This window comes from Kogia breviceps, chromosome 11 (genome assembly GCF_026419965.1).
Source record: "Kogia breviceps isolate mKogBre1 chromosome 11, mKogBre1 haplotype 1, whole genome shotgun sequence".
In the NCBI taxonomy this organism is placed as follows: domain Eukaryota; kingdom Metazoa; phylum Chordata; class Mammalia; order Artiodactyla; family Physeteridae; genus Kogia; species Kogia breviceps.
The window spans coordinates 92188827-92205174 of record NC_081320.1 but is presented as its reverse complement, the minus strand read 5'-3'; positions in this window follow the sequence as shown (position 1 = coordinate 92205174).

Below are 16348 nucleotides of genomic sequence, written 5' to 3'. Positions count from 1 at the left end.
CCACATACCGCAAAAAAAAAAAAAAAAAAAATAGGTGTCCTCTAAAACACAGGGCCTTCACTACTTCCTTAACCTAGAATGTCCTGGAAATTTTCTACCTATTTTGGGATCCAGAAGTCAACTCACTCATTCTTTTTTACAACCATCAGCCATCAATTGCAGCCATCCATCCATCTGATAAATATTTTCTGAGCGCCTAGTATGTGCCTAAGGCTCTAAGGAGATCAGAAGAGGAATGTGATGTGGTCCTGCCCTTGAGAAGTTCCTTCTCCCTGTTCACACAGCACCTGGGCTTCCTTCCACCATAGCATTTGTCACAGGGTACAGAAACTGGCTTTCTACCACCAGTATCCCTTAGGGAGACTGAAGTTCCTTGAGGGTGATTTTTTTGTACCCCCTCGTCCTTAAACATCTAGTACAACACCTGAAATATTAATTAACAGATTGTTAATAGGAGTCATTTCATGGCATTAAAATGGGTGTTGGGGTGTTGTGGAAAGAATATTGCTTTAGAATTAGAACACTTGCCAGCTGGGTCAATCTGGACCAATTACTTTGTCCTTTTGAGCCTCAGTTTTACTTGCCTTCAAAATGGGAATAAAAAGGGAATTCCCTGGCAGCCCAGTGGTTAGGCCTCAGCACTTTCACTGCCGGGGCTCAGGTTCAATCCCTGGTCAGAGAACTAAGATCCTGCAAGCCACACAGCACAACCAAAACAAAAACAGAAACTAAAACCCAAAATGGGAATAAAAATAACTCACACAGTTTTGAGACTGATGTGTAGCTCAAATGATATACTTTATATGATAACATGTTAAACTACGAAGTGCCATTCGAATCAATTATTAAGTTATCTTATTAGTTATTAATTTAAAATGTCACCAGTACCATTTAAGATAACACCCCAATCACCCTAAGAACATTAATTGCCTCTTCTGTTCTGAAAGTTTTCCAAAGTTGATTTCCACAGTTCAGGGAACTCTTCTAATATCTGTCAGCCCTATTGGTCAGAAAGAAAATAAAGATAAGACTTTAATCAATTTCCTAGAGATTTCTACTAAATACAAACTCATAGATTGTGTTTGTTTCATTTTTTTTAACATCTTTATTGGAGTATAACTGTTTTACAATAGTGTGTTGGTTTTTCCTTTACAACAAAGTGAATCAGCTATACATATACATATGTTCCCATATCTCTTCCCTCTTGCGTCTCCCTCCCACCCTCCCTATCCCACCCCTCTAGGTGGTCACAAAGCACAGAGGTGATCTCCCTGTGCTATGCGGCAGCTTCCCACTAGCTATCTAATTTACATTTGGTAGCGTATATATGTCCCTGCCACTCTCTCACTTCGTCACAGCTTACCCTTCCCCCTCCCCATATCCTCAAGTCCATGCTCTAGGTCTGTGTTTTATTCCCGTCCTACCACTAATCTCTTCATTGTTTCATTTTTTAAATCAACTCAGAGCAGATAAATTATCCAGCCTTATGATTCAATGTGCGTCCATCTATTGTTTCTAGCAAAAACGCAATTCAAATAAGCCATGACCCATTGAATTGCCTAGCTTACAAAATTACAATTTTAATGCGGTTGAAATGATGTTAACTGAGCTTGTGCCAAGCGCTGAGCTGGGTACTAAGGGTACAATAGTGAGAGAAGCACCTGGTTTATAAGTTAGCTTGGTTTGTAAATATAACTCACCTACTAAATAGCTGTAGAAGCTTAAAAAAACCTATGCTAGGGGCCAGAAGCCTTATTTCCATAGTAAAATATTGGAAATAACTAATAAGTAATGGTAAGTAAAAACTGGAAAAATATCTTCCAGGTTCGATGAAGTCTAGAAGATTCTTTTTACTTGGAACCACAGGTAACTGTATAATAGCTTGTCTAGAAGCAATGATGGAAGAGTCAACTGGAGTTTCACAGACCGCACAGATCTTGGGGTACTTAGAATATCCACAGTCAAAGAAATGGGATAAAAAGAGTTGCTATTCTCTGTTGTTTGGGTAGAACACATCTGTTTTTTAAAGATTGATCTTTGAGCATGCAAATGGAGAGTCTGAGAGCATTCCACAGGGAGCTGGTAAGCACTGACAGTGGAAAGCTGTTTGCCAAAAATGATGAAAAAATGGTGTCCCAAGAGAAAGAGATGAACCCCAGGGCCCAAGTTGCACAACTTGATTGCTCACCATTCACGTTATAGACTCCAGGGGGCGCCATTATGTAGACAGCAATCTTGTACAGGCAGTGATTCAGGTTCTGAGTAAGGACTTTATCCAGGCCCTACTTTTGGGGATCAGTATTTAATAAACACCAGAACCATTTCACAATTATACACATATGTTATTTTAAGTTAGCACATTTTACATGTGTATGTAAATATACAGATATATTAATAAATTTAGCAAATTTGTACATAACTTGATCTGTAGACTAAATCTAGATCTTGAGTACCAAGATAAGCAAGCCCTACAGATAGCATCAAGGACAGAAACCTGAACTGGATAGACATGATAGGTGGATTTCCTGGTTGGGTAAGTCAGTTACCGAGGTCTCAATGAGTTAGTGAAACCATGCGTGTGTTAGCCAAGTCTACCCTGTAAAACTCTTGGAAAAATAATTACAATATACTGCCATGTAATTCATAGACACTGAGACTTTATAAATTAAGAGATTGTATATTAGAATATTTGGCACTTCGTCCAGTAGCTTCAAAAAAAGAAAAGAAAAAAGCATAAAGTTATGACCAAAGGGTTCATGCCTAAGAGTCTTATTCTGATATCAAATTATTCTAAGTCAAGACAAGAGAACTCTATAAATATATTTTGTTATGGCAGCCTCTCTCTGACTCTCAGAAACTTCTCTCAATGAATGTCATTATCCAAGGCTGCAATTTTTAGACTCGGCATGCACAGATAATGGCTGTTCATTCATTGTATAACTCCTGGTGAGGAATCGGTCTCAACTTCTCTTTTAAAAAGCTCAACAGGCTAGAAAAAGAAATGATTGAAGACAATAGCAATAGTTTTTAAGTTCTTTCTAAAGGGGCATGATTTTCCAGAAGCATCCTGTTTAACCCTGTAAGAATCCAATGTTACTTCTGCCCAGGTAATTCTTTCAAGTCCTTTTTAACTAGGTAGGTATTCCAACATTTTAGTCTGGATATCAGCTGACAAAGTAAAGGTACATTTATTCAGAATAAATGTTCAGGTTAGTCATTGTTATTCCACTGAGAAAAATAGGATTGCACTTTAACCATTCATTTAAGAAATAGTTATTCAGAGCTTATTAGGTGCCAGACAGTGTTCTAGGTGCTGAAGATTCAGCTCTGAACAAAGAGGCAAAGACCTGGCATTCATGAAATTTACATCCTAGTAGGGAAGACAGAAATAAGCAACAAATATATTTTAATGTGTCAGATGAGGAAGGGCTGTAAAGAAAAACAGCAGGGTGAAGTGACAGTGACAGACGTTTTTAAAAGCATGGCTGTTGTTGTTTAAATAAAAGGACATGGAGAACATATTTGCAACAGATGTAGCTAACAAAGGACTTATATTTAGAACCTGAAAGAAACGTGTCAACTCAATAATGAGACAGCCCAATTTTAAAACAGGTTGAAGACTTAACAGATACCTCAAAAAGAAAGTATAGAAGTGGCCAATAGGCCCGTGAAGAGATGTTCAACATCTTTAGTCATGGAAAAATGTAAATTAGAAAGACAATGAGATACGACTACAGACCAAGTAAGATGAGGAAACATTTTTTAAAGACTTACAATACCAAGCATTGGCAGGATGTGAGGCATGGAAATTTCATTATTGCCGGTGAGAATGTAAAATGGGACAAGCACTTTGGAAAATCCTTTGGCTTTTTCTTGTAAAATTAAAATAAACTTACGCTATGGCCCAACAATTCTACACCTGGTGATTACCCAAGAGGAATGAAGACATCCGTCCACAGAAAAGACTTGTGAGTAATGTTTATAGTAGCTTTATAGACAATAACAAAAAATGGGAAACCACCAAGACCACCACCTACCCCCACCCCCACAAATATGGATCAATAGGTCGATGGACAGACAAACTGGTATACTCATAAAATGAAAAAGAACACCTACAGATACTCACAACAAACATGATGGGAGAATCATTATGCTGAAGAGGAAAGAAGCCAGACACAAAAGTCCAGACTGCATGGTACCATTTATATAAAGTTCCAGAGCAGGCAAAACTCATCTAGAGGGCTAGAAACCAGATCAGTGGTGGCCTGGGAAGGGACTGAGGGGAGTATTGAGGCTCTGAAGGCAATAAAGGAACTTTTGGGGGTGATGGATATACTCTATGTTTTCATTGGGGTGATAGCTACACAGGCGTACACATTTATCAAAACTCAGCAAACTGTTTACTTAAAATCTGTGCATCGTACTGTTTGCCAATTACACTTTAATAAAGTTGAGACCCATTTTTAAAAGAAAGGAGTTCAGATTGAAGTTTAAAATTTAACAGACGGGTTCAAATAGATATTAGAACCGACAGGGAAATTTGGTAAATTAGCACGGAAAGAAATGATCCAGAATACAGCACAGAGACGAAGAAAGGAAGGTTGACAGGAAGGATAGAGTGAGATAGAGCGAGAAGTACTAACGTATTGAAATTGGAGCTCTGTTAGGAAAGGAGAGAGACATTCCCCGGCTGATGCCACAAGGAGCAGGAATGAGCTTGCGTCACTAAGCCTCAGCCTCGCTCAGACTGCAGATTCACAAGCAATGTAAATCACTGCTGTTGTTTCAAGCTGCTAAGTGTGAGGTAGGTTTTTTTTAAATAAAACTGTAGATAGCTGGGACAGGTTTTGGTACCAGGAGTCTGGTGTCGCTGTAACGAAAACCGGCAAGATGTAGCCTTAGCTTTGGGACCAGACATGGTAGGAGCCAAAGGGCTTCAAGGAGGCTGTTGGTGAAGACTTGAATGTGAGAAAGGTGTTATCAGAGGCCAGAAGAACTTGCATGCAGGAAGATAAAATTTAACTGTATTATCACCCATGGTAACATGTAAGTGAGAAGCTGTACCTAAGGAACTGACAATCTAATTAAGGAAATTTCCAGGCACAGTAGTGCTGCCTGGCTCCTCCGAGTTGCTTCTAATAAAATCAGAGAGCCGAGAAATAAAGTGATGAATGGCTCTTTAAATATAAGAAAGCGGCCCACATGAATTGAAAAGTTTGGCCACACAAAAACCCCCACACAAATGTTTATAGCAACTGTATGCATAACTGCCAAAACTTGGAAGCAACCAAGAGGTCCTTCAATAGGCAAATTTATCAATAAATTGTGATATAAATAAATATTCAGTGGAATATTACTCAGCAATAAAAAGAAATGAGCCATCAAGCCATGAAAAGACATAGAGTAAACTTAAATGCACATTTTCCAGTGAAAGAAGCCAGTCTGAAAAGGCCACATACTGTACGATTCCGGCAACAATAAAAGCCAAACAAAGAACAGAGGAATAAAATTGTGCTAAGATAAATAATAAAATGTGCTAAGAAGCTTACAATCCCAAATTAAAATTGTATACGTGAATATTTTTATGGCTTCTGGATAGGGAACGATCTCTCAAGTAGATTCAAAAACATCATCTGTAAAGAAAAATGTATATGCATATAAATATGATTGTGCTAAAGTTAAAGCAATTTGGGTCAAAGGCATTATTAAGAATTTGAAAAATATAAGCCAAAGAATGAAGGAAGACTAGCAACATACATAACCAATAAAGGGCTTTTATCCAAAATATTTTTTTTAAAAAAAGAACTCTAGCACATCAATAAGAAAGAGATAGCCAACACAGTAGAAAAATGGCCAAAAGACTACAACATAATTCATAGAGGGAGAAACACAAATGCAGAAAGAGATTTCAATCTCACTCATCATCAAGAAAATGAAATCATGATATTACTTTCCCATCAAATCAGAAAAAAAAAAAAGTTCTGACAATAACAGATCTTAGTGAGGGCATGTAGCAAGAAGAACCCTCATACACTGCTGATGGGACTGTTAATACATATAACCACTTGGGAAAACAATTTGGCGTAATCAGTGACAGTTGAGACCCATACACTATGTGTAACCCTGCAATTCCATTCCTGGATGTAGGCTCTAAAAAAAACCTCTTGTAGGTATACACAAGACTCAGGGTAAGAATGTTCACTGCTGCATTGTTTGTAGTAAAAAAAAAAAAAAAAAATGGGAACAGTATAATATCCATAAATAGTAGAATGGATAAATAATGTGTAGATCATTCATCTAACGCACTACTATGTCACAACAAAAATTAATGAACTCTTGCTAAATGCAATAGCACAGATCCATCTTAAGAGCACATTGAGTAAAAGAAGAAAGTGCACGGAGAGTATGAATCCACTAATAGAATATTCAGAACCAGGCAGAGCTAAACCCCGCTGTTTAGCGTTACATATATGGGTGGTAAAACTGCAGCAACAGGGAAGTGTTTACCATAAAATTCAGAAAAGCGGTTATTTTCAGGAGCTAGGGAAGGGAGTATCAGCTGGGAGGGAACATCTGGCGTGGGAGGACGGAGCTGGCTGATGCCCGTGTTCTAGTTCTTGACCTGGGTGATGGGTACACAGGTGTTCACTCTAAACACGCTTATTTCCCTATACATCGAAAGACTTCTTCTTCTTTTTTTTTTCTTTTCTATTTGTGTTCGTTATATTCCACAACTTAAACAAAATTGAGAAAAAGTTTAAGTAGCTTTCTCAGGGTCAAAGGGCTAGTTCCTCACAGATGCATACAGGACAGTCTCACACCAAAACCTCTTAACCTCTATGCTGCAGAGTCTCTGTGGTAACTAGCTAGTTCATTAATAATATATTAGCTCCTCCAGAGCCCTCTCCACTCGTGCTCATGTCGTTTTACCTCTCACTCTTCCGCGCCTCCTGCCCAATGCCTTTCACACAGGTATTAGTCTCTCCAGACTGACTTCATACAAGAGCACAGCTGAGTCCTTCTTGGTCACATTTACAAACTTCGGAGTTGGAGAACCTCTTTAGGTACAGACATTCCCTGAAGCACAAGTTCAGGGCCTTGCCCTTGTCACACGTCCTCCAAGGCCTCTGTCTCCAGATGTTAAGGTACCTGGGCCAGGTGCACCCCTGAATAACAGCAGTTACGATTCTAGTAACCAGAGGCCCAGGCTAGACAAGCCATTCCTCTCCCACCGTGCTCGACGGCTGCGGTGTTTCAGCCTCTACACGCTGCATGTGTCACACACACAATGAAACGACCTCAGAGCCCCCTCCCCTCCCCCGTTCCGATCAATACAGCCGATTGATTTCTTCCTAGAGACCAGATAGACTATTCACTCCTCTGATTCCCCCAGGCGATGGCCCAGGTCTGAGTGGGTCATTTACTTCTCTGAGCATTCTTCACCAGCTCCGCAGTGCCAGCGGCCCCCCTCCCCTCCCAGACCGGAAAGATCCCCGGCTCTGGGGCGGCTGGGTCCTAGGAGACAGAGGGGATTTGGAGACAGCGCGACATGCCTGTGGCTTCACTGATAAGAACCGAGAGAATAACTCAAGGGTGATGAAAATGGGAAGCCAGGCAGAACAGAACGAGCAGTGGGGAGTTTACTTGAAGGATCGTCTAGGTGGAAAGCAGTAAGATAGGAACTGGTAAAACTCCAGGAGAAGCTGGAAGGGCCAGGAATGGCCGACCGAGCTGGAGGAAACTCCTGAGATCCTCGGACCAGGCTGTAGGCACCTGTAGCAGAGGGTCTTGGCCAGGAAGGAAAGTGTTAGTAAAGGGACTTAAATTGAGTCCAACACCACGAGAATAAAGTTCAGATCCGTCAGCCTGACTTTCAAAGCTCCCCAGATTTGACCCTAATATTCCCTTCCTGCTTCATCTCCCATCGCCCCTTACACATGACATTCCCAGAGTTCTTACTTCCCAGTCAATTAACCACCACGGATACACCCCCCACTTTCCCCTCCCCCAGCTCTCCAATCACCATTTACTGAGCATGTGCGGCCAAAACGACCACCTAGTGCCTACCAGGCTCTGCGTCCAGGGCCCGACACACATCCTCCCAGAAGGCAAGTAACGTGCTGCCCACATTTCATGAGGGAAATTGCAGGACGTAGGAATCAGAGGCGTCTGGTCACAGAGCCCAGGAGGGTTTGAGTCAGGTTGTGAATCCAAGTTCTCAGCCCAACATTCTTGCTTCAGGGTTGCCCCAAGCCTAGCTGGGCTGCTGTGGGAGATGTGAGCCCGGCCGTGTCCTCAATGGGCTCTGCAGGCCAGGAGCGAAGGCCTGGCTGCTGCCCAGCACAGGGGACAGTCCAGGAGCTGGGCAGGTGCCTCGTGACAAGTGCTGGGACCACAGGCTGCTGCTCAAGCCTAGAAGCACTTTAAGGGCAACTGGGAGCTGGGAGTGAAGGGACACAAACGTGCCACCCAGGATATGTGGGTTTTTTTTTTTTTTGAGATGAAAATAAAAACATTTATTGATGTTCTTCACCACATGGCTTAAAAGAACAAATAATCAAATCAGATGCATTAAAAGCATTAGGTGAAAGTCAGCACCTATTCTGATTCAAAAAAACCCCAACAGACTCCACGCTTCCACCGCAGGGGGTGTGGGTTCGATCCCTGGTCGTGGAACTAAGATCCCGCATGCTGTTGCGGCGACCCCAAAACACACACCCAAACCCGTTTTGACATAAGATTATTTTGACCTGAAGGTACTTGAGAAGCATCAGGCTCTCTCTACCTAAAAGCAGGGTCTAAAATTTCCCGTGAGAAAGGTACCAGGAAGAGAAGAACAGTTCTTATCACTGGAGACTGTAGTTGACGCCAGAATGGACCTGTACAAACAAACCTTCTGAAATAGCCCATAGGGTCTACTGGTTTCCCGCGTATATTTCCTGGTCACTATCATGAAATTTACTGCCCCTAGCCCAAGCCCTTTTGTCCTGTCACATTCCCACAATTTATTGTCCTTTGTGTAAAAAGTATATAAGCTTTTGGGCCTAACACCTTCTTCGGGTCTTCATTTTCCTTTTGAAGACTCCTGTGTAATTATATAAATATGAAGTAAAATTTGTATACTTTTCTCCCGCTAAGCTGTCTTATGTGCATTTCATTCTTAGACACAGTCACAGAATCTAAGAGACTAGAAGGGAATTTCTGCTCTCCTGCAGAGGCAAAGTCATCTGTACCATAATATCTCATTTATCTGGTACCAAAGTTTCTTTTCTCACAGCTGAGTGCCCAGGAAAAACCCATGGCAAAAACCCTTTACTGAGCTAAGCACGTGTGTGCCATCAGAACGAAAAAACACATCCATGTAAAGGCCTTCGTGGTATCAGTGAGACTATACAATGCTTCTTAAAAGGAATGAGATGGTTAAAATCCGTAAGTTTGCCCAGTATCTGGTGACACCTTCAGCATCAGTTATTGCTCATCCAAGGACGCTGTAGTCCTGCCCATAACCAGTTGATAATCCCCGTGGAAGGGATACAGAGTTTCAGGCAACTAGCAGTTGGCAGAGTGTTCTCACATCTCTTCTCTCACTCCTACTCCCACAATAGCTCTACGGTGTGCTGGGCAGAGAGAGACTGTCACGCTGCATCCCCTCCCACTGACGTCATGACAGACAGCAGACCCCGGCAGCAAGGATACTTTCCCAAGGTGTCTCTGCCAGCTTATGTCCCCCATCACTCACCTAGTACCGATTAACTACAGTAGACACTCTGCACGTGTTATTTGATTAAATCTTCACAATATCCTGAGAAGTAGAAACTACCATCTTTTTAGAATAATATTTGATTCTAAAATGTACGTACAAAAGCACAGGTCAAGAATAGCCTGTAGTGTTAGGAAGATGTTGAACAAAGTGATGGACCTGGCAAATCTTAATCAGACATCATCACGAAGTGTTACAAAGCCAAGATGATGAAGACAGTGTAGTATCAGTTCAGAGGCAGATTAACTACTGAGCAGATAAACAAGGGCAGGCTGGTGAGCCAGGACCAGACCCCCATACACATGGAACTGGATTTATGACTGAGCAGGCATTGCAAATCAGAGGAAAAAGGATGGGATTTTAATAAATGGTGTTGGCACTATTGGTTATCCACATGGCAAACATGGTATTTGATTCCTACCTCACACCATACATGAAAATCAACTCCAAGTGAATTGAAGATGTAAATACAAGTGATCAAACTATAAAATACTTAGAATGAAATATATGAAAATGTGTTTTTGATCTCAGGAAAGGAAAGAACTTCTTAAAGTTATGTCACAAGAGGTACAAATAACAAAATGCCCAAATCATAGAGAAAAAGGTAAATAAAGTTGACTACATTAAAATGTAAAACGCCTATTTGAAAGACACCATAAAGAGAATGCAAAGACTTTCACAGACTGGGGATAAAAATGCCCCAAAACTTGGAGAATTTATTTCTGATACATGTAATGGACAAAGCATTAAGTATTACTCACATAATGAAACAAACTTCATGGAAACTTTGGCAAAAGACTTGAAGAAACACTTTACCTAGCAAGAATCTTTTATAATCAATAAAGACATGGGACTTCCCTGGTGGTCAGTGGCTAAGACTCTGCGTTCCCAATGCAGGGGGCCCGGGTTCGATCCCTGGTCAGGGAACTAGATCCCACACGCCACAACTAAAGATGCCGCATGCCGCAACTAAGACCCAGAACAGCCAAATAAATACTTTTTTAAGATTAAAAAAATAAAGACATGAAAATGTGCTCAACTTAATTACTAATTAAGAAAATGCAATCTTAAATCATAATGAAATACATTTTACATCTGCCAGAGGGGCAACAATGAAAAAGTCTGAAAGCATCAACTTTTGGTGAGGTTGGAGCAGCCAGAATATTTATACACTGATGGTGGGAGTATGAATTGATATAATCCCTTTGGAAAATAATTTGGCATCCTATGATAAGTATCTGTATGGATTCTGACAATTCTACTCCGTAATGAATACCCTAGAAAAACTTTTCCACCTGTGCTTATGAAAAGATGCTTAAAAAATGTTCAGGGTAGCACTGTTTTATAATAGCAAAACTGGAAACTGTCCAATAGTTCACCAATAATGAATAATTAAATGTGTGATATACTAGTATAACAGAATATCATACAGAAAGGAAAATGAATGCATTGCAGCTGTATGAAAGATCATGGATAAATTTCTTTTTTAAAAAAATTGAAATATAGTCATTTACAATAGCCAGGACATGGAAGCAACCTAAATGTCCACCAACAGATGAATGGATAAAGAAGATGTGGCACATATATACAATGGAATATTACTCAGCCATAAAAAGGAACGAAACTGAGTTATTTGTAATGGGGTGGGTGGACCTAGAGTCTGTCATACAGAGTGAAGTAAGTCAGAAAGAGAAAAACAAATACCGTATGCTAATGCTTATACATGGAATCTAAAAAATGGTTACTGATGAACCTAGTGGCAGGGCAGGAATAAAGACGCAGATGTAGAGGACGGACTTGAGGACACAGTGGGGGAAGGAGAAGCTGGGACGAAGTGAGAGAGTGGCAGGGACATAGATACACTACCAAGTGTAAAATGGATGGCTAGTGGGAAGCAGCTGCATAGCACAGGGAGATCAGCTCAGTGCTTTGTGACCACCTAGAGGGGTGGGATATGGAGGGTGGGAGGGAGTCTCACGAGGGAGGGGATATGGGGATATATGTCTACATAGAGCTGATTCACTTTGTTGTACAGCAGAAACTAACACACCATTGGAAAGCAACTATACTCCACCAAAGATGTAAAAATAAATAAATAAATAAAAATTTAAAAAGATTGAAGTATAGTTGATTTACAATGATTATATATAATATATATATTTATATATTATATATATAATCATATACTTAAAATGATTATATATATTTTTTATATATATATTCTTTTTCAGATTCCTTTCTATTACAGGTTATTACAAGATACTGAACTTAGTTCCCTGTGCTCTACAGCAGGTCCCTTGCTGTTTATCTGTTTTATGTATAGTAGCATGTCTCTGTGAACCCCCAAATTCCCAATCTGTCCCTCTGCTCCCACCCCAAATAAATTTCAACAACTTAATGTCGAAGGAATGAAGCAAATTGCAGAGGAATGCATAGACTGCGTTTCTGTTTACATAAAGTTCAAAATCATGCAAATCTAAATAACGTATTGTGTAAGGATACAAATACATGTGGAAAAGCTCTAAAGAAAAGCAAGAAGATGATGAAACTGAAATGTAGGGTGGTAGAAAACTCTGGAAAGAAAAGGGATGAGATTGTAGGATGGACATGCAGGGGACTTCAAAACTAATGATACGGGTGTGATATGGACATCGCTATATACTGTGGTGTTGTTTGTAACAGCAAGAAAGGAAAAATGACCTGAGATAAACTGATTAAATAAATTACAATATATCCCTTTAATGAAATAGTGTGCAGTCATTTTAAAAGAATGAGGAAGCTCTTTATGAACAAATATGGGAAAATCGCTGGTGGGAAAAAAGAGGTTCAGAACAGTGTTTATAACATGCTGCCATTTGGGTAAAAAAGTAAGAAAATGCATAATATACCTGGATGGGATGTGAGAGAGCCAGATAACATTGGTTGCCTCTGAGAAAAGAAGTAGGTAGGTGAAAAATTTGCACTTTAAGTCATGGGAATAAAGTATCTAATTCTAAACTTACAAATTTTTAATATTACCTTATTCATGTCAAAGTATATGATGCTTAGAACTTCAAAACACTCTAGCAAGTTAAAAAATAAAAGTTTAGACAGCAGATGCAAACTATTATATATAGAATGGAGAAACAACAAGGTCCTACTGTGTAGCACAAGGAACTATACTCAATATTCTGTAATCAACCATAAGGGAAAAAAATGAAAAAGAGTATATATGTATAACTGAGTCACTTTGCTGTATAGCAGAAATTAATACAACATTGTAAATCAACTATACTTCAATGAAATTTTTTTAAAAAGTCTAGACAGATGAGAGAAGATTAGAAAAATGTTGATAATATTGATGCTAGATTATGGACGATGGGATGGTGACATTTGAAGTTTTCTATAGCAAAAGGTATATATAGAAACCTGCAGAGTTCTGGGTCAAAACTCAGATTAGTCACATGTGTTCAAATCCTCTCCATCTCAAGATTCCACTAAAATAACATAAGATGCATTTAAAAGCCACATTCACAACATAACTTGTTTAAAATGATATCAATGACAACAAAACCGGAATCAACCTACAGGGACGTTTCAATAAATTAGTGTGTAGCCACATGATGTGAAATTATGCAGCTGGAGCCCAGAATTCAAAGCTAAATCACCCTTAAGATGGATTTATTCCAGTGGGGGACCAAGGTTGGGCAGAGCATTTCCACGTGATTCCCCCTCCCTTTGCAAATGGAGGTAGAGTGGGATTGTCCAGTACTTCCTGTCCAGGGATGAGCAGGATGAGTCTCTAAAACACTCCTACCTGATATGAGCCATTGTACATGGTTTGGTTTATTTGTTACAGGACCTAGCTTTACCCAAAGTCGTAGGCGCAGATTTTCCAATAGAGACACATTCAAAACTTGAACCCCGAGAGAAGAGTGGGTTTTCCTGGTGGGTTCCGGCATCGGCCAGCACCAGGTGATGTGCACAGGACTTACTCTCCCAATAACAAGGGGGCAGGCAGGGCGGCTAGGATTGCTCCTGTTCCATGGAGCACAAAACGGAAGCCCACGTAGGTGAAAGGACGTGTCCTCACTCTTTTCACCCGACCAGAGAGCAACAGGGTGGTGCTGACTCCAATGCGCTCACGAGGGCCCCAGAACACTGGGTGTGCCTTCTGGAAACCACACTGCGTGAGGACGAGAGGCTGGCTCTCCAGCTGGACGGGACTTCATCGTGATTTGATTTGCGGATTGATCTGCAATGGCTGCACTACCCACAGGTACAGGAGAAGCCAGCTGGGGGACCACAGGTGAATGCAAGAGGAAATCACAGAAACCTACCAGAGCAGAAAGTCTGTTTTCACACCCGCTGCAAAGTGCAAAATGATATTAAATTATCCACTCGGCTCCCCTGGTCTAAAGGGTGGGAAATCCTATCTGAGTCTGTCTGTCGTCAGATCTGCCGTGTGGCTGGGGGGCCATAGCACAGAATCTTCTGTGCCTGGGGCAGGTTCCCCTGTTTCTAGGCTTTGGGAACGAAGGCAGTGCCCCCTTGCTGGCTCTGAACCTCAGTTTTCTCATGGGGAAAGCTGAGACTTCCTGGCTGGGAGGTTTGTAGTGAGGATTTTACCATATCATGTGTGAAAATGATTCGTAAGCTGTGAAATACTAACCTAATGTTACCTCATTAAGTGAGATAATACATGCAAAGTATCTACCCAGGGCCTGTTAGGTAAGTAGGTGGTCAACCGAAAATTTCTTTCACTTTCTCCCTGTTATTCCTACTGTGATTATTATTCCATCCCAAGCCCACCCCCAAGATGTGAAGTCTTAGGGGGTCTTAGTGTCCTTTCTCATCCTATATTACTGTGATCTTCTGGTGGCCAATTTTATTTCCCAAAAATGGCACAGCCATATTTTCAGTCCCACGTGGTTTTCCAGAACCTTGTCGCTCCCTATCAAGAAGCAGGGTTTATATGCCCTTGAACATGGATGGGGCTCTGTGACCACCTTGTTGAATAGGACATGGTGGCAGGAATGCTGCATGATTTCTAAGGCGAGTTCACAGGGGGGATAGAGTGTCTACTAGGATCCCTCGGGATGCTTGTCTTTGAAATCAGCCACCACGTTGTGAGGGAGCCCAAACGAGCCCACAAGGAGAGTCCACGTGGAGAAGCCCAGAGAGAGGAACGGAGGCCCCCAGTCGAGAGCCAGCATCAGCCATGAGACTTGCAAGGGAACAGACCTCTAGATGATCCCAGTTCCCGTGCTTTGAGCCTTCCAGTTGAGGCGCCGTGGAGCAGAGGCGAGCCATCTCCGCTGTGCTCTGTCCAAATTCCCGGCCCACGGAGCCAGGGAGCCCAGTAAACGGTTGCTTTCTGCCACTAAGTTTGGGGGTGCCACTTGGCACAGCTACAGTGACGCGGACATCTCCCCACCTCACCCTAGATCTCTTGAAGGGGGAGGCTGCTTCATCTGCTTTGTCCTTAGTAAGCTGAGCAGAGGGTTCAGCAGTGCTGCTTCAGGACCCTCAACCCCTCTTGCAGGCACTTTGGAATGCTGCTGTGCTCTCTGAGGCCAGGACTCCTGAGATGTGCAATGCTTTTTAATCATCCATTCAGTCAACAAATATCTATTAAGTGCCTAGTGGGGCAGGCTGCCCTCATGGGGCTTACAGTTCAGTTGAGGGTGCATGGGAGTAGATTACACATGAAAAAGGACCCACAGTTATTCCACACTGTGATAAATACCACAGCAGGAAATACACGGAGTGAAGGTGGCAAGTGGCAGTGGGAAAGCTACTTGAATAGGATGGTCAGCAAAGGCCTTTCCGAGGGAGCAACGCAGAGATAGGTCAGCCTTGGGAAGGGTGGGGCTGGGGGTGAGGAACACTCCACGTGTTCCTGTCCCCCAGGGCAGGGCTGGGAGCTGGAGAGCTGAGAAGGGGCTGGCCACGGAAGGCTGCTTGGATTTTCCTCTAAAAGCTGTGGGGAGCCCCTGGGGGGCTTCAGCACATTAGGATAATTCTCAAGAGTTTGCCTAATACCTCCCTGGCCTCAGTTTCCAGCACCAGCTGTGTCTGGAGAGCAGAGCATGAGAGAGGGATGGTGTGAGCACGTACATCACTCAGGGCCTTGGCAGGAGTCAGATGATAAATCTCTGAAGGTGTTAAGTCAGATCTCACAGAGGACAGCCTTTGGCTGGGAAATAAACTCCAACGTCAGGCTGGGTTGCTGGTATAGGTATCATGATGTTCTTAGTTACTGCGAGTGGCCTTGTGACCCTCTCTCTGTCTTTCTGTCTCTCTGTCTCTGTCCTTTCTCTCTCTCTCTCTCTCTCTCTCTCTCTCACACACACACACACACACATACACACACACACACACACTATCAGCCAAAAGTAGGTAAATAAGAAATAAGGCGCTTCTGAACAATCAAAGTCATGGTCACCAAGTGGACACCCAGTTGCCATATCCTTTATTGTTCCAAAAGCCTCCTAGTCCTGGATGCCCGTTACCTCTCACTTTGCATCCAGGTCTGGCAGCCCTGGTTCTCTCTAGCTGAGCTGCAAGCAGTAGCAAACTAAGCGGGGGTGACTGGGGGAGGTCGCA